Here is an 18,973-nt window from a genome sequence, read left to right as displayed (position 1 = left end):
ATTCTGCATACTGCATTGCCTGAAAACAGGGGGTTTTTTCTCCGCAGGAAAGAATCCACATCTCTCGACTTTCTGTAACGTCCTCTCTGAAAGCACAACGTGTGTCGCTCCTGGAACTTCTAGCTGCCTTATTAGAGGGGCTTTTCCCTTCCACTCTGTTCGTCACAGAATGCTGAAGTGTAGCATCGGAAAAACAGAGAAAAACGAAATGTCCCTAGGAATAAACGGAAAGGCATAAGAATGAGAGAGAAGCGTAGTGCAGAATGCATGGACACAAGGAGAAGACAAGAACCGCTCCTTTGCGATGTGCGCAGAAGAAGCCGCTCGTCCGAGAAAAGCAGCCGGCTGAAGTCGCTCTTTCTCGGCATGCGAGAGAGACGAGACCGCTGCTGAAGGCACACAGCGGCATTCGGGGAGAACCGCGATTTCTCGGCCAGCAACTGCAAACTCTCCGAAGCGGTTAACAGAGAGTGGCGCCGTCCACCCACGAGAGCGAAATAGCGAAATTGCTATGCCGAGAACGTGCGATTTCAGAATACTGCATTTCCTGAAAACTGGGGGTTTTTTCTCCGCAGGAAAGAATCCACATCTCTCGACTTTCTGTAACGTCCTCTCTGAAAGCACAACGTGTGTCGCTCCTGGAACTTCTAGCTGCCTTATTAGAGGGGCTTTTCCCTTCCACTCTGTTCTTCACAGAATGCTGAAGTGTAGCATCGGAAAAACAGAGAAAAACGAAATGTCCCTAGGAATAAACGGAAAGGCATAAGAATGAGAGAGAAGCGTAGTGCAGAATGCATGGACACAAGGAGAAGACAAGAACCGCTCCTTTGCGATGTGCGCAGAAGAAGCCGCTCGTCCGAGAAAAGCATCCGGCTGAAGTCGCTCTTTCTCGGCATGCGAGAGAGACGAGACCGCTGCTGAAGGCACACAGCGGCATTCGGGGAGAACCGCGATTTCTCGACCAGCAACTGCAAACTCTCCGAAGCGGTTCAACGCGAGAGCCGATTTAGACGTGCGTGAGGGAAATAACGGAACTGTGATGCCGAGAACGTGCGATTTCAGAATACTGCATTTCCTGAAAACAGGGTTTTTTTTCTCCGCAGGAAAGAATCCACATCTCTCGACTTTCTGTAACGTCCTCTCTGAAAGCACAACGTGTGTCGCTCCTGGAACTTCTAGCTGCCTTATTAGAGGGGCTTTTCCCTTCCACTCTGTTCTTCACAGAATGCTGAAGTGTAGCATCGGAAAAACAGAGAAAAACGAAATGTCCCTAGGAATAAACGGAAAGGCATAAGAATGAGAGAGAAGCGTAGTGCAGAATGCATGGACACAAGGAGAAGACAAGAACCGCTCCTTTGCGATGTGCGCAGAAGAAGCCGCTCGTCCGAGAAAAGCATCCGGCTGAAGTCGCTCTTTCTCGGCATGCGAGAGAGACGAGACCGCTGCTGAAGGCACACAGCGGCATTCGGGGAGAACCGCGATTTCTCGACCAGCAACTGCAAACTCTCCGAAGCGGTTCAACGCGAGAGCCGATTTAGACGTGCGTGAGCGAAATAACGGAACTGTGATGCCAAGAACGTGTGAATTCTGCATACTGCATTGCCTGAAAACAGGGGGTTTTTTCTCCGCAGGAAAGAATCCACATCTCTCGACTTTCTGTAACGTCCTCTCTGAAAGCACAACGTGTGTCGCTCCTGGAACTTCTAGCTGCCTTATTAGAGGGGCTTTTCCCTTCCACTCTGTTCTTCACAGAATGCTGAAGTGTAGCATCGGAAAAACAGAGAAAAACGAAATGTCCCTAGGAATAAACGGAAAGGCATAAGAATGAGAGAGAAGCGTAGTGCAGAATGCATGGACACAAGGAGAAGACAAGAACCGCTCCTTTGCGATGTGCGCAGAAGAAGCCGCTCGTCCGAGAAAAGCATCCGGCTGAAGTCGCTCTTTCTCGGCATGCGAGAGAGACGAGACCGCTGCTGAAGGCACACAGCGGCATTCGGGGAGAACCGCGATTTCTCGGCCAGCAACTGCAAACTCTCCGAAGCGGTTAACAGAGAGTGGCGCCGTCCACCCACGAGAGCGAAATAGCGAAATTGCCATGCCGAGAACGTGCGATTTCAGAATACTGCATTGCCTGAAAACAGGGGGTTTTTTCTCCGCAGGAAAGAATCCACATCTCTCGACTTTCTGTAACGTCCTCTCTGAAAGCACAACGTGTGTCGCTCCTGGAACTTCTAGCTGCTTTTCCCTTCCACTCTGTTCTTCACAGAATGCTGAAGTGTAGCATCGGAAAAACAGAGAAAAACGAAATGTCCCTAGGAATAAACGGAAAGGCATAAGAATGAGAGAGAAGCGTAGTGCAGAATGCATGGACACAAGGAGAAGACAAGAACCGCTCCTTTGCGATGTGCGCAGAAGAAGCCGCTCGTCCGAGAAAAGCATCCGGCTGAAGTCGCTCTTTCTCGGCATGCGAGAGAGACGAGACCGCTGCTGAAGGCACACAGCGGCATTCGGGGAGAACCGCCATTTCTCGACCAGCAACTGCAAACTCTCCGAAGCGGTTCAACGCGAGAGCCGATTTAGACGTGCGTGAGCGAAATAACGGAACTGTGATGCCAAGAACGTGTGAATTCTGCATACTGCATTGCCTGAAAACAGGGGGTTTTTTCTCCGCAGGAAAGAATCCACATCTCTCGACTTTCTGTAACGTCCTCTCTGAAAGCACAACGTGTGTCGCTCCTGGAACTTCTAGCTGCCTTATTAGAGGGGCTTTTCCCTTCCACTCTGTTCTTCACAGAATGCTGAAGTGTAGCATCGGAAAAACAGAGAAAAACGAAATGTCCCTAGGAATAAACGGAAAGGCATAAGAATGAGAGAGAAGCGTAGTGCAGAATGCATGGACACAAGGAGAAGACAAGAACCGCTCCTTTCGATGTGCGCAGAAGAAGCCGCTCGTCCGAGAAAAGCATCCGGCTGAAGTCGCTCTTTCTCGGCATGCGAGAGAGACGAGACCGCTGCTGAAGGCACACAGCGGCATTCGGGGAGAAAAGCGATTTCTCGGCCAGCAACTGCAAACTCTCCGAAGCGGTTAACAGAGAGTGGCGCCGTCCACCCACGAGAGCGAAATAGCGAAATTGCCATGCCGAGAACGTGCGATTTCAGAATACTGCATTTCCTGAAAACAGGGGGTTTTTTCTCCGCAGGAAAGAATCCACATCTCTCGACTTTCTGTAACGTCCTCTCTGAAAGCACAACGTGTGTCGCTCCTGGAACTTCTAGCTGCTTTTCCCTTCCACTCTGTTCTTCACAGAATGCTGAAGTGTAGCATCGGAAAAACAGAGAAAAACGAAATGTCCCTAGGAATAAACGGAAAGGCATAAGAATGAGAGAGAAGCGTAGTGCAGAATGCATGGACACAAGGAGAAGACAAGAACCGCTCCTTTGCGATGTGCGCAGAAGAAGCCGCTCGTCCGAGAAAAGCAGCCGGCTGAAGTCGCTCTTTCTCGGCATGCGAGAGAGACGAGACCGCTGCTGAAGGCACACAGCGGCATTCGGGGAGAACCGCGATTTCTCGGCCAGCAACTGCAAACTCTCCGAAGCGGTTAACAGAGAGTGGCGCCGTCCACCCACGAGAGCGAAATAGCGAAATTGCTATGCCGAGAACGTGCGATTTCAGAATACTGCATTTCCTGAAAACAGGGGGTTTTTTCTCCGCAGGAAAGAATCCACATCTCTCGACTTTCTGTAACGTCCTCTCTGAAAGCACAACGTGTGTCGCTCCTGGAACTTCTAGCTGCCTTATTAGAGGGGCTTTTCCCTTCCACTCTGTTCTTCACAGAATGCTGAAGTGTAGCATCGGAAAAACAGAGAAAAACGAAATGTCCCTAGGAATAAACGGAAAGGCATAAGAATGAGAGAGAAGCGTAGTGCAGAATGCATGGACACAAGGAGAAGACAAGAACCGCTCCTTTGCGATGTGCGCAGAAGAAGCCGCTCGTCCGAGAAAAGCAGCCGGCTGAAGTCGCTCTTTCTCGGCATGCGAGAGAGACGAGACCGCTGCTGAAGGCACACAGCGGCATTCGGGGAGAACCGCGATTTCTCGACCAGCAACTGCAAACTCTCCGAAGCGGTTCAACGCGAGAGCCGATTTAGACGTGCGTGAGCGAAATAACGGAGCTGTGATGCCAAGAACGTGTGAATTCTGCATACTGCATTGCCTGAAAACAGGGGGTTTTTTCTCCGCAGGAAAGAATCCACATCTCTCGACTTTCTGTAACGTCCTCTCTGAAAGCACAACGTGTGTCGCTCCTGGAACTTCTAGCTGCCTTATTAGAGGGGCTTTTCCCTTCCACTCTGTTCGTCACAGAATGCTGAAGTGTAGCATCGGAAAAACAGAGAAAAACGAAATGTCCCTAGGAATCAAGGGTTAAGAATGAGAGAGAAGCGTAGTGCAGAATGCATGGACACAAGGAGAAGACAAGAACCGCTCCTTTGCGATGTGCGCAGAAGAAGCCGCTCGTCCGAGAAAAGCATCCGGCTGAAGTCGCTCTTTCTCGGCATGCGAGAGAGACGAGACCGCTGCTGAAGGCACACAGCGGCATTCGGGGAGAACCGCGATTTCTCGGCCAGCAACTGCAAACTCTCCGAAGCGGTTAACAGAGAGTGGCGCCGTCCACCCACGAGAGCGAAATAGCTAAATTGCTATGCCGAGAACGTGCGATTTCAGAATACTGCATTTCCTGAAAACAGGGGGTTTTTTCTCCGCAGGAAAGAATCCACATCTCTCGACTTTCTGTAACGTCCTCTCTGAAAGCACAACGTGTGTCGCTCCTGGAACTTCTAGCTGCCTTATTAGAGGGGCTTTTCCCTTCCACTCTGTTCTTCACAGAATGCTGAAGTGTAGCATCGGAAAAACAGAGAAAAACGAAATGTCCCTAGGAATAAACGGAAAGGCATAAGAATGAGAGAGAAGCGTAGTGCAGAATGCATGGACACAAGGAGAAGACAAGAACCGCTCCTTTGCGATGTGCGCAGAAGAAGCCGCTCGTCCGAGAAAAGCATCCGGCTGAAGTCGCTCTTTCTCGGCATGCGAGAGAGACGAGACCGCTGCTGAAGGCACACAGCGGCATTCGGGGAGAACCGCGATTTCTCGGCCAGCAACTGCAAACTCTCCGAAGCGGTTAACAGAGAGTGGCGCCGTCCACCCACGAGAGCGAAATAGCGAAATTGCTATGCCGAGAACGTGCGATTTCAGAATACTGCATTTCCTGAAAACAGGGGGTTTTTTCTCCGCAGGAAAGAATCCACATCTCTCGACTTTCTGTAACGTCCTCTCTGAAAGCACAACGTGTGTCGCTCCTGGAACTTCTAGCTGCCTTATTAGAGGGGCTTTTCCCTTCCACTCTGTTCTTCACAGAATGCTGAAGTGTAGCATCGGAAAAACAGAGAAAAACGAAATGTCCCTAGGAATAAACGGAAAGGCATAAGAATGAGAGAGAAGCGTAGTGCAGAATGCATGGACACAAGGAGAAGACAAGAACCGCTCCTTTGCGATGTGCGCAGAAGAAGCCGCTCGTCCGAGAAAAGCAGCCGGCTGAAGTCGCTCTTTCTCGGCATGCGAGAGAGACGAGACCGCTGCTGAAGGCACACAGCGGCATTCGGGGAGAACCGCGATTTCTCGGCCAGCAACTGCAAACTCTCCGAAGCGGTTAACAGAGAGTGGCGCCGTCCACCCACGAGAGCGAAATAGCGAAATTGCTATGCCGAGAACGTGCGATTTCAGAATACTGCATTTCCTGAAAACAGGGGGTTTTTTCTCCGCAGGAAAGAATCCACATCTCTCGACTTTCTGTAACGTCCTCTCTGAAAGCACAACGTGTGTCGCTCCTGGAACTTCTAGCTGCCTTATTAGAGGGGCTTTTCCCTTCCACTCTGTTCTTCACAGAATGCTGAAGTGTAGCATCGGAAAAACAGAGAAAAACGAAATGTCCCTAGGAATAAACGGAAAGGCATAAGAATGAGAGAGAAGCGTAGTGCAGAATGCATGGACACAAGGAGAAGACAAGAACCGCTCCTTTGCGATGTGCGCAGAAGAAGCCGCTCGTCCGAGAAAAGCATCCGGCTGAAGTCGCTCTTTCTCGGCATGCGAGAGAGACGAGACCGCTGCTGAAGGCACACAGCGGCATTCGGGGAGAACCGCGATTTCTCGACCAGCAACTGCAAACTCTCCGAAGCGGTTCAACGCGAGAGCCGATTTAGACGTGCGTGAGCGAAATAACGGAACTGTGATGCCAAGAACGTGTGAATTCTGCATACTGCATTGCCTGAAAACAGGGGGTTTTTTCTCCGCAGGAAAGAATCCACATCTCTCGACTTTCTGTAACGTCCTCTCTGAAAGCACAACGTGTGTCGCTCCTGGAACTTCTAGCTGCCTTATTAGAGGGGCTTTTCCCTTCCACTCTGTTCTTCACAGAATGCTGAAGTGTAGCATCGGAAAAACAGAGAAAAACGAAATGTCCCTAGGAATAAACGGAAAGGCATAAGAATGAGAGAGAAGCGTAGTGCAGAATGCATGGACACAAGGAGAAGACAAGAACCGCTCCTTTGCGATGTGCGCAGAAGAAGCCGCTCGTCCGAGAAAAGCATCCGGCTGAAGTCGCTCTTTCTCGGCATGCGAGAGAGACGAGACCGCTGCTGAAGGCACACAGCGGCATTCGGGGAGAACCGCGATTTCTCGGCCAGCAACTGCAAACTCTCCGAAGCGGTTAACAGAGAGTGGCGCCGTCCACCCACGAGAGCGAAATAGCGAAATTGCCATGCCGAGAACGTGCGATTTCAGAATACTGCATTGCCTGAAAACAGGGGGTTTTTTCTCCGCAGGAAAGAATCCACATCTCTCGACTTTCTGTAACGTCCTCTCTGAAAGCACAACGTGTGTCGCTCCTGGAACTTCTAGCTGCTTTTCCCTTCCACTCTGTTCTTCACAGAATGCTGAAGTGTAGCATCGGAAAAACAGAGAAAAACGAAATGTCCCTAGGAATAAACGGAAAGGCATAAGAATGAGAGAGAAGCGTAGTGCAGAATGCATGGACACAAGGAGAAGACAAGAACCGCTCCTTTGCGATGTGCGCAGAAGAAGCCGCTCGTCCGAGAAAAGCATCCGGCTGAAGTCGCTCTTTCTCGGCATGCGAGAGAGACGAGACCGCTGCTGAAGGCACACAGCGGCATTCGGGGAGAACCGCCATTTCTCGACCAGCAACTGCAAACTCTCCGAAGCGGTTCAACGCGAGAGCCGATTTAGACGTGCGTGAGCGAAATAACGGAACTGTGATGCCAAGAACGTGTGAATTCTGCATACTGCATTGCCTGAAAACAGGGGGTTTTTTCTCCGCAGGAAAGAATCCACATCTCTCGACTTTCTGTAACGTCCTCTCTGAAAGCACAACGTGTGTCGCTCCTGGAACTTCTAGCTGCCTTATTAGAGGGGCTTTTCCCTTCCACTCTGTTCTTCACAGAATGCTGAAGTGTAGCATCGGAAAAACAGAGAAAAACGAAATGTCCCTAGGAATAAACGGAAAGGCATAAGAATGAGAGAGAAGCGTAGTGCAGAATGCATGGACACAAGGAGAAGACAAGAACCGCTCCTTTGCGATGTGCGCAGAAGAAGCCGCTCGTCCGAGAAAAGCAGCCGGCTGAAGTCGCTCTTTCTCGGCATGCGAGAGAGACGAGACCGCTGCTGAAGGCACACAGCGGTATTCGGGGAGAAAAGCGATTTCTCGGCCAGCAACTGCAAACTCTCCGAAGCGGTTAACAGAGAGTGGCGCCGTCCACCCACGAGAGCGAAATAGCGAAATTGCCATGCCGAGAACGTGCGATTTCAGAATACTGCATTTCCTGAAAACAGGGGGTTTTTTCTCCGCAGGAAAGAATCCACATCTCTCGACTTTCTGTAACGTCCTCTCTGAAAGCACAACGTGTGTCGCTCCTGGAACTTCTAGCTGCTTTTCCCTTCCACTCTGTTCTTCACAGAATGCTGAAGTGTAGCATCGGAAAAACAGAGAAAAACGAAATGTCCCTAGGAATAAACGGAAAGGCATAAGAATGAGAGAGAAGCGTAGTGCAGAATGCATGGACACAAGGAGAAGACAAGAACCGCTCCTTTGCGATGTGCGCAGAAGAAGCCGCTCGTCCGAGAAAAGCAGCCGGCTGAAGTCGCTCTTTCTCGGCATGCGAGAGAGACGAGACCGCTGCTGAAGGCACACAGCGGCATTCGGGGAGAACCGCGATTTCTCGGCCAGCAACTGCAAACTCTCCGAAGCGGTTAACAGAGAGTGGCGCCGTCCACCCACGAGAGCGAAATAGCTAAATTGCTATGCCGAGAACGTGCGATTTCAGAATACTGCATTTCCTGAAAACAGGGGGTTTTTTCTCCGCAGGAAAGAATCCACATCTCTCGACTTTCTGTAACGTCCTCTCTGAAAGCACAACGTGTGTCGCTCCTGGAACTTCTAGCTGCCTTATTAGAGGGGCTTTTCCCTTCCACTCTGTTCTTCACAGAATGCTGAAGTGTAGCATCGGAAAAACAGAGAAAAACGAAATGTCCCTAGGAATAAACGGAAAGGCATAAGAATGAGAGAGAAGCGTAGTGCAGAATGCATGGACACAAGGAGAAGACAAGAACCGCTCCTTTGCGATGTGCGCAGAAGAAGCCGCTCGTCCGAGAAAAGCATCCGGCTGAAGTCGCTCTTTCTCGGCATGCGAGAGAGACGAGACCGCTGCTGAAGGCACACAGCGGCATTCGGGGAGAACCGCGATTTCTCGGCCAGCAACTGCAAACTCTCCGAAGCGGTTAACAGAGAGTGGCGCCGTCCACCCACGAGAGCGAAATAGCGAAATTGCTATGCCGAGAACGTGCGATTTCAGAATACTGCATTTCCTGAAAACAGGGGGTTTTTTCTCCGCAGGAAAGAATCCACATCTCTCGACTTTCTGTAACGTCCTCTCTGAAAGCACAACGTGTGTCGCTCCTGGAACTTCTAGCTGCCTTATTAGAGGGGCTTTTCCCTTCCACTCTGTTCTTCACAGAATGCTGAAGTGTAGCATCGGAAAAACAGAGAAAAACGAAATGTCCCTAGGAATAAACGGAAAGGCATAAGAATGAGAGAGAAGCGTAGTGCAGAATGCATGGACACAAGGAGAAGACAAGAACCGCTCCTTTGCGATGTGCGCAGAAGAAGCCGCTCGTCCGAGAAAAGCAGCCGGCTGAAGTCGCTCTTTCTCGGCATGCGAGAGAGACGAGACCGCTGCTGAAGGCACACAGCGGCATTCGGGGAGAACCGCGATTTCTCGGCCAGCAACTGCAAACTCTCCGAAGCGGTTAACAGAGAGTGGCGCCGTCCACCCACGAGAGCGAAATAGCGAAATTGCTATGCCGAGAACGTGCGATTTCAGAATACTGCATTTCCTGAAAACAGGGGTTTTTTTCTCCGCAGGAAAGAATCCACATCTCTCGACTTTCTGTAACGTCCTCTCTGAAAGCACAACGTGTGTCGCTCCTGGAACTTCTAGCTGCCTTATTAGAGGGGCTTTTCCCTTCCACTCTGTTCTTCACAGAATGCTGAAGTGTAGCATCGGAAAAACAGAGAAAAACGAAATGTCCCTAGGAATAAACGGAAAGGCATAAGAATGAGAGAGAAGCGTAGTGCAGAATGCATGGACACAAGGAGAAGACAAGAACCGCTCCTTTGCGATGTGCGCAGAAGAAGCCGCTCGTCCGAGAAAAGCATCCGGCTGAAGTCGCTCTTTCTCGGCATGCGAGAGAGACGAGACCGCTGCTGAAGGCACACAGCGGCATTCGGGGAGAACCGCGATTTCTCGGCCAGCAACTGCAAACTCTCCGAAGCGGTTAACAGAGAGTGGCGCCGTCCACCCACGAGAGCGAAATAGCGAAATTGCTATGCCGAGAACGTGCGATTTCAGAATACTGCATTTCCTGAAAACAGGGGTTTTTTTCTCCGCAGGAAAGAATCCACATCTCCCGACTTTCTGTAACGTCCTCTCTGAAAGCACAACGTGTGTCGCTCCTGGAACTTCTAGCTGCCTTATTAGAGGGGCTTTTCCCTTCCACTCTGTTCTTCACAGAATGCTGAAGTGTAGCATCGGAAAAACAGAGAAAAACGAAATGTCCCTAGGAATAAACGGAAAGGCATAAGAATGAGAGAGAAGCGTAGTGCAGAATGCATGGACACAAGGAGAAGACAAGAACCGCTCCTTTGCGATGTGCGCAGAAGAAGCCGCTCGTCCGAGAAAAGCATCCGGCTGAAGTCGCTCTTTCTCGGCATGCGAGAGAGACGAGACCGCTGCTGAAGGCACACAGCGGCATTCGGGGAGAACCGCGATTTCTCGACCAGCAACTGCAAACTCTCCGAAGCGGTTCAACGCGAGAGCCGATTTAGACGTGCGTGAGGGAAATAACGGAACTGTGATGCCGAGAACGTGCGATTTCAGAATACTGCATTTCCTGAAAACAGGGGGTTTTTTCTCCGCAGGAAAGAATCCACATCTCTCGACTTTCTGTAACGTCCTCTCTGAAAGCACAACGTGTGTCGCTCCTGGAACTTCTAGCAGCCTTATTAGAGGGGCTTTTCCCTTCCACTCTGTTCTTCACAGAATGCTGAAGTGTAGCATCGGAAAAACAGAGAAAAACGAAATGTCCCTAGGAATAAACGGAAAGGCATAAGAATGAGAGAGAAGCGTAGTGCAGAATGCATGGACACAAGGAGAAGACAAGAACCGCTCCTTTGCGATGTGCGCAGAAGAAGCCGCTCGTCCGAGAAAAGCAGCCGGCTGAAGTCGCTCTTTCTCGGCATGCGAGAGAGACGAGACCGCTGCTGAAGGCACACAGCGGCATTCGGGGAGAACCGCGATTTCTCGACCAGCAACTGCAAACTCTCCGAAGCGGTTCAACGCGAGAGCCGATTTAGACGTGCGTGAGCGAAATAACGGAACTGTGATGCCAAGAACGTGTGAATTCTGCATACTGCATTGCCTGAAAACAGGGGGTTTTTTCTCCGCAGGAAAGAATCCACATCTCTCGACTTTCTGTAACGTCCTCTCTGAAAGCACAACGTGTGTCGCTCCTGGAACTTCTAGCTGCCTTATTAGAGGGGCTTTTCCCTTCCACTCTGTTCTTCACAGAATGCTGAAGTGTAGCATCGGAAAAACAGAGAAAAACGAAATGTCCCTAGGAATAAACGGAAAGGCATAAGAATGAGAGAGAAGCGTAGTGCAGAATGCATGGACACAAGGAGAAGACAAGAACCGCTCCTTTGCGATGTGCGCAGAAGAAGCCGCTCGTCCGAGAAAAGCATCCGGCTGAAGTCGCTCTTTCTCGGCATGCGAGAGAGACGAGACCGCTGCTGAAGGCACACAGCGGCATTCGGGGAGAACCGCGATTTCTCGGCCAGCAACTGCAAACTCTCCGAAGCGGTTAACAGAGAGTGGCGCCGTCCACCCACGAGAGCGAAATAGCGAAATTGCTATGCCGAGAACGTGCGATTTCAGAATACTGCATTTCCTGAAAACAGGGGTTTTTTTCTCCGCAGGAAAGAATCCACATCTCCCGACTTTCTGTAACGTCCTCTCTGAAAGCACAACGTGTGTCGCTCCTGGAACTTCTAGCTGCCTTATTAGAGGGGCTTTTCCCTTCCACTCTGTTCTTCACAGAATGCTGAAGTGTAGCATCGGAAAAACAGAGAAAAACGAAATGTCCCTAGGAATAAACGGAAAGGCATAAGAATGAGAGAGAAGCGTAGTGCAGAATGCATGGACACAAGGAGAAGACAAGAACCGCTCCTTTGCGATGTGCGCAGAAGAAGCCGCTCGTCCGAGAAAAGCATCCGGCTGAAGTCGCTCTTTCTCGGCATGCGAGAGAGACGAGACCGCTGCTGAAGGCACACAGCGGCATTCGGGGAGAACCGCGATTTCTCGACCAGCAACTGCAAACTCTCCGAAGCGGTTCAACGCGAGAGCCGATTTAGACGTGCGTGAGGGAAATAACGGAACTGTGATGCCGAGAACGTGCGATTTCAGAATACTGCATTTCCTGAAAACAGGGGGTTTTTTCTCCGCAGGAAAGAATCCACATCTCTCGACTTTCTGTAACGTCCTCTCTGAAAGCACAACGTGTGTCGCTCCTGGAACTTCTAGCTGCCTTATTAGAGGGGCTTTTCCCTTCCACTCTGTTCTTCACAGAATGCTGAAGTGTAGCATCGGAAAAACAGAGAAAAACGAAATGTCCCTAGGAATAAACGGAAAGGCATAAGAATGAGAGAGAAGCGTAGTGCAGAATGCATGGACACAAGGAGAAGACAAGAACCGCTCCTTTGCGATGTGCGCAGAAGAAGCCGCTCGTCCGAGAAAAGCATCCGGCTGAAGTCGCTCTTTCTCGGCATGCGAGACAGACGAGACCGCTGCTGAAGGCACACAGCGGCATTCGGGGAGAACCGCGATTTCTCGGCCAGCAACTGCAAACTCTCCGAAGCGGTTCAACGCGAGAGCCGATTTAGACGTGCGTGAGCGAAATAACGGAACTGTGATGCCAAGAACGTGTGAATTCTGCATACTGCATTGCCTGAAAACAGGGGTTTTTTTCTCCGCAGGAAAGAATCCACATCTCTCGACTTTCTGTAACGTCCTCTCTGAAAGCACAACGTGTGTCGCTCCTGGAACTTCTAGCTGCCTTATTAGAGGGGCTTTTCCCTTCCACTCTGTTCTTCACAGAATGCTGAAGTGTAGCATCGGAAAAACAGAGAAAAACGAAATGTCCCTAGGAATAAACGGAAAGGCATAAGAATGAGAGAGAAGCGTAGTGCAGAATGCATGGACACAAGGAGAAGACAAGAACCGCTCCTTTGCGATGTGCGCAGAAGAAGCCGCTCGTCCGAGAAAAGCATCCGGCTGAAGTCGCTCTTTCTCGGCATGCGAGAGAGACGAGACCGCTGCTGAAGGCACACAGCGGCATTCGGGGAGAACCGCGATTTCTCGGCCAGCAACTGCAAACTCTCCGAAGCGGTTAACAGAGAGTGGCGCCGTCCACCCACGAGAGCGAAATAGCGAAATTGCTATGCCGAGAACGTGCGATTTCAGAATACTGCATTTCCTGAAAACAGGGGGTTTTTTCTCCGCAGGAAAGAATCCACATCTCTCGACTTTCTGTAACGTCCTCTCTGAAAGCACAACGTGTGTCGCTCCTGGAACTTCTAGCTGCCTTATTAGAGGGGCTTTTCCCTTCCACTCTGTTCTTCACAGAATGCTGAAGTGTAGCATCGGAAAAACAGAGAAAAACGAAATGTCCCTAGGAATAAACGGAAAGGCATAAGAATGAGAGAGAAGCGTAGTGCAGAATGCATGGACACAAGGAGAAGACAAGAACCGCTCCTTTGCGATGTGCGCAGAAGAAGCCGCTCGTCCGAGAAAAGCATCCGGCTGAAGTCGCTCTTTCTCGGCATGCGAGAGAGACGAGACCGCTGCTGAAGGCACACAGCGGCATTCGGGGAGAAGTGCGATTTCTCGGCCAGCAACTGCAAACTCTCCGAAGCGGTTAACAGAGAGTGGCGCCGTCCACCCACGAGAGCGAAATAGCGAAATTGCTATGCCGAGAACGTGCGATTTCAGAATACTGCATTTCCTGAAAACAGGGGTTTTTTTCTCCGCAGGAAAGAATCCACATCTCCCGACTTTCTGTAACGTCCTCTCTGAAAGCACAACGTGTGTCGCTCCTGGAACTTCTAGCTGCCTTATTAGAGGGGCTTTTCCCTTCCACTCTGTTCTTCACAGAATGCTGAAGTGTAGCATCGGAAAAACAGAGAAAAACGAAATGTCCCTAGGAATAAACGGAAAGGCATAAGAATGAGAGAGAAGCGTAGTGCAGAATGCATGGACACAAGGAGAAGACAAGAACCGCTCCTTTGCGATGTGCGCAGAAGAAGCCGCTCGTCCGAGAAAAGCATCCGGCTGAAGTCGCTCTTTCTCGGCATGCGAGAGAGACGAGACCGCTGCTGAAGGCACACAGCGGCATTCGGGGAGAACCGCGATTTCTCGACCAGCAACTGCAAACTCTCCGAAGCGGTTCAACGCGAGAGCCGATTTAGACGTGCGTGAGGGAAATAACGGAACTGTGATGCCGAGAACGTGCGATTTCAGAATACTGCATTTCCTGAAAACAGGGGGTTTTTTCTCCGCAGGAAAGAATCCACATCTCTCGACTTTCTGTAACGTCCTCTCTGAAAGCACAACGTGTGTCGCTCCTGGAACTTCTAGCTGCCTTATTAGAGGGGCTTTTCCCTTCCACTCTGTTCTTCACAGAATGCTGAAGTGTAGCATCGGAAAAACAGAGAAAAACGAAATGTCCCTAGGAATAAACGGAAAGGCATAAGAATGAGAGAGAAGCGTAGTGCAGAATGCATGGACACAAGGAGAAGACAAGAACCGCTCCTTTGCGATGTGCGCAGAAGAAGCCGCTCGTCCGAGAAAAGCATCCGGCTGAAGTCGCTCTTTCTCGGCATGCGAGAGAGACGAGACCGCTGCTGAAGGCACACAGCGGCATTCGGGGAGAACCGCGATTTCTCGGCCAGCAACTGCAAACTCTCCGAAGCGGTTCAACGCGAGAGCCGATTTAGACTTGCGTGAGCGAAATAACGGAACTGTGATGCCAAGAACGTGTGAATTCTGCATACTGCATTGCCTGAAAACAGGGGTTTTTTTCTCCGCAGGAAAGAATCCACATCTCTCGACTTTCTGTAACGTCCTCTCTGAAAGCACAACGTGTGTCGCTCCTGGAACTTCTAGCTGCCTTATTAGAGGGGCTTTTCCCTTCCACTCTGTTCTTCACAGAATGCTGAAGTGTAGCATCGGAAAAACAGAGAAAAACGAAATGTCCCTAGGAATAAACGGAAAGGCATAAGAATGAGAGAGAAGCGTAGTGCAGAATGCATGGACACAAGGAGAAGACAAGAACCGCTCCTTTGCGATGTGCGCAGAAGAAGCCGCTCGTCCGAGAAAAGCAGCCGGCTGAAGTCGCTCTTTCTCGGCATGCGAGAGAGACGAGACCGCTGCTGAAGGCACACAGCGGCATTCGGGGAGAACCGCGATTTCTCGGCCAGCAACTGCAAACTCTCCGAAGCGGTTAACAGAGAGTGGCGCCGTCCACCCACGAGAGCGAAATAGCGAAATTGCTATGCCGAGAACGTGCGATTTCAGAATACTGCATTTCCTGAAAACAGGGGGTTTTTTCTCCGCAGGAAAGAATCCACATCTCTCGACTTTCTGTAACGTCCTCTCTGAAAGCACAACGTGTGTCGCTCCTGGAACTTCTAGCTGCCTTATTAGAGGGGCTTTTCCCTTCCACTCTGTTCTTCACAGAATGCTGAAGTGTAGCATCGGAAAAACAGAGAAAAACGAAATGTCCCTAGGAATAAACGGAAAGGCATAAGAATGAGAGAGAAGCGTAGTGCAGAATGCATGGACACAAGGAGAAGACAAGAACCGCTCCTTTGCGATGTGCGCAGAAGAAGCCGCTCGTCCGAGAAAAGCATCCGGCTGAAGTCGCTCTTTCTCGGCATGCGAGAGAGACGAGACCGCTGCTGAAGGCACACAGCGGCATTCGGGGAGAAGTGCGATTTCTCGGCCAGCAACTGCAAACTCTCCGAAGCGGTTAACAGAGAGTGGCGCCGTCCACCCACGAGAGCGAAATAGCGAAATTGCCATGCCGAGAACGTGCGATTTCAGAATACTGCATTTCCTGAAAACAGGGGGTTTTTTCTCCGCAGGAAAGAATCCACATCTCTCGACTTTCTGTAACGTCCTCTCTGAAAGCACAACGTGTGTCGCTCCTGGAACTTCTAGCTGCTTTTCCCTTCAACTCTGTTCTTCACAGAATGCTGAAGTGTAGCATCGGAAAAACAGAGAAAAACGAAATGTCCCTAGGAATAAACGGAAAGGCATAAGAATGAGAGAGAAGCGTAGTGCAGAATGCATGGACACAAGGAGAAGACAAGAACCGCTCCTTTGCGATGTGCGCAGAAGAAGCCGCTCGTCCGAGAAAAGCATCCGGCTGAAGTCGCTCTTTCTCGGCATGCGAGACAGACGAGACCGCTGCTGAAGGCACACAGCGGCATTCGGGGAGAACCGCGATTTCTCGGCCAGCAACTGCAAACTCTCCGAAGCGGTTCAACGCGAGAGCCGATTTAGACGTGCGTGAGCGAAATAACGGAACTGTGATGCCAAGAACGTGTGAATTCTGCATACTGCATTGCCTGAAAACAGGGGGTTTTTTCTCCGCAGGAAAGAATCCACATCTCTCGACTTTCTGTAACGTCCTCTCTGAAAGCACAACGTGTGTCGCTCCTGGAACTTCTAGCTGCCTTATTAGAGGGGCTTTTCCCTTCCACTCTGTTCTTCACAGAATGCTGAAGTGTAGCATCGGAAAAACAGAGAAAAACGAAATGTCCCTAGGAATAAACGGAAAGGCATAAGAATGAGAGAGAAGCGTAGTGCAGAATGCATGGACACAAGGAGAAGACAAGAACCGCTCCTTTGCGATGTGCGCAGAAGAAGCCGCTCGTCCGAGAAAAGCATCCGGCTGAAGTCGCTCTTTCTCGGCATGCGAGAGAGACGAGACCGCTGCTGAAGGCACACAGCGGCATTCGGGGAGAAGTGCGATTTCTCGGCCAGCAACTGCAAACTCTCCGAAGCGGTTAACAGAGAGTGGCGCCGTCCACCCACGAGAGCGAAATAGCGAAATTGCCATGCCGAGAACGTGCGATTTCAGAATACTGCATTGCCTGAAAACAGGGGGTTTTTTCTCCGCAGGAAAGAATCCACATCTCCCGACTTTCTGTAACGTCCTCTCTGAAAGCACAACGTGTGTCGCTCCTGGAACTTCTAGCTGCTTTTCCCTTCCACTCTGTTCTTCACAGAATGCTGAAGTGTAGCATCGGAAAAACAGAGAAAAACGAAATGTCCCTAGGAATAAACGGAAAGGCATAAGAATGAGAGAGAAGCGTAGTGCAGAATGCATGGACACAAGGAGAAGACAAGAACCGCTCCTTTGCGATGTGCGCAGAAGAAGCCGCTCGTCCGAGAAAAGCATCCGGCTGAAGTCGCTCTTTCTCGGCATGCGAGAGAGACGAGACCGCTGCTGAAGGCACACAGCGGCATTCGGGGAGAACCGCGATTTCTCGGCCAGCAACTGCAAACTCTCCGAAGCGGTTCAACGCGAGAGCCGATTTAGACGTGCGTGAGCGAAATAACGGAACTGTGATGCCAAGAACGTGTGAATTCTGCATACTGCATTGCCTGAAAACAGGGGGTTTTTTCTCCGCAGGAAAGAATCCACATCTCTCGACTTTCTGTAACGTCCTCTCTGAAAGCACAACGTGTGTCGCTCCTGGAACTTCTAGCTGCCTTATTAGAGGGGCTTTTCCCTTCCACTCTGTTCTTCACAGAATGCTGAAGTGTAGCATCGGAAAAACAGAGAAAAACGAAATGTCCCTAGGAATAAACGGAAAGGCATAAGAATGAGAGAGAAGTGTAGTGCAGAATGCATGGACACAAGGAGAAGACAAGAACCGCTCCTTTGCGATGTGCGCAGAAGAAGCCGCTCGTCCGAGAAAAGCATCCGGCTGAAGTCGCTCTTTCTCGGCATGCGAGAGAGACGAGACCGCTGCTGAAGGCACACAGCGGCATTCGGGGAGAACCGCGATTTCTCGGCCAGCAACTGCAAACTCTCCGAAGCGGTTCAACGCGAGAGCCGATTTAGACGTGCGTGAGCGAAATAACGGAACTGTGATGCCAAGAACGTGTGAATTCTGCATACTGCATTGCCTGAAAACAGGGGGTTTTTTCTCCGCAGGAAAGAATCCACATCTCTCGACTTTCTGTAACGTCCTCTCTGAAAGCACAACGTGTGTCGCTCCTGGAACTTCTAGCTGCCTTATTAGAGGGGCTTTTCCCTTCCACTCTGTTCTTCACAGAATGCTGAAGTGTAGCATCGGAAAAACAGAGAAAAACGAAATGTCCCTAGGAATAAACGGAAAGGCATAAGAATGAGAGAGAAGCGTAGTGCAGAATGCATGGACACAAGGAGAAGACAAGAACCGCTCCTTTGCGATGTGCGCAGAAGAAGCCGCTCGTCCGAGAAAAGCATCCGGCTGAAGTCGCTCTTTCTCGGCATGCGAGAGAGACGAGACCGCTGCTGAAGGCACACAGCGGCATTCGGGGAGAAGTGCGATTTCTCGGCCAGCAACTGCAAACTCTCCGAAGCGGTTAACAGAGAGTGGCGCCGTCCACCCACGAGAGCGAAATAGCGAAATTGCCATGCCGAGAACGTGCGATTTCAGAATACTGCATTGCCTGAAAACAGGGGGTTTTTTCTCCGCAGGAAAGAATCCACATCTCTCGACTTTCTGTAACGTCCTCTCTGAAAGCACAACGTGTGTCGCTCCTGGAACTTCTAGCTGCTTTTCCCTATCACTCTGTTCTTCACAGAATGCTGAAGTGTAGCATCGGAAAAACAGAGAAAAACGAAATGTCCCTAGGAATAAACGGAAAGGCATAAGAATGAGAGAGAAGCGTAGTGCAGAATGCATGGACACAAGGAGAAGACAAGAACCGCTCCTTTGCGATGTGCGCAGAAGAAGCCGCTCGTCCGAGAAAAGCATCCGGCTGAAGTCGCTCTTTCTCGGCATGCGAGAGAGACGAGACCGCTGCTGAAGGCACACAGCGGCATTCGGGGAGAAGTGCGATTTCTCGGCCAGCAACTGCAAACTCTCCGAAGCGGTTAACAGAGAGTGGCGCCGTCCACCCACGAGAGCGAAACAGCGAAATTGCCATGCCGAGAACGTGCGATTTCAGAATACTGCATTTCCTGAAAACAGGGGGTTTTTTCTCCGCAGGAAAGAATCCACATCTCTCGACT

The sequence above is a fragment of the Phasianus colchicus genome, chromosome 19 (assembly GCF_987193195.1).
Source record: "Phasianus colchicus chromosome 19, bPhaCol1.hap1.1, whole genome shotgun sequence".
Lineage (NCBI taxonomy): Eukaryota > Metazoa > Chordata > Aves > Galliformes > Phasianidae > Phasianus > Phasianus colchicus.
Note: the sequence above shows the minus strand (reverse complement) of the source record.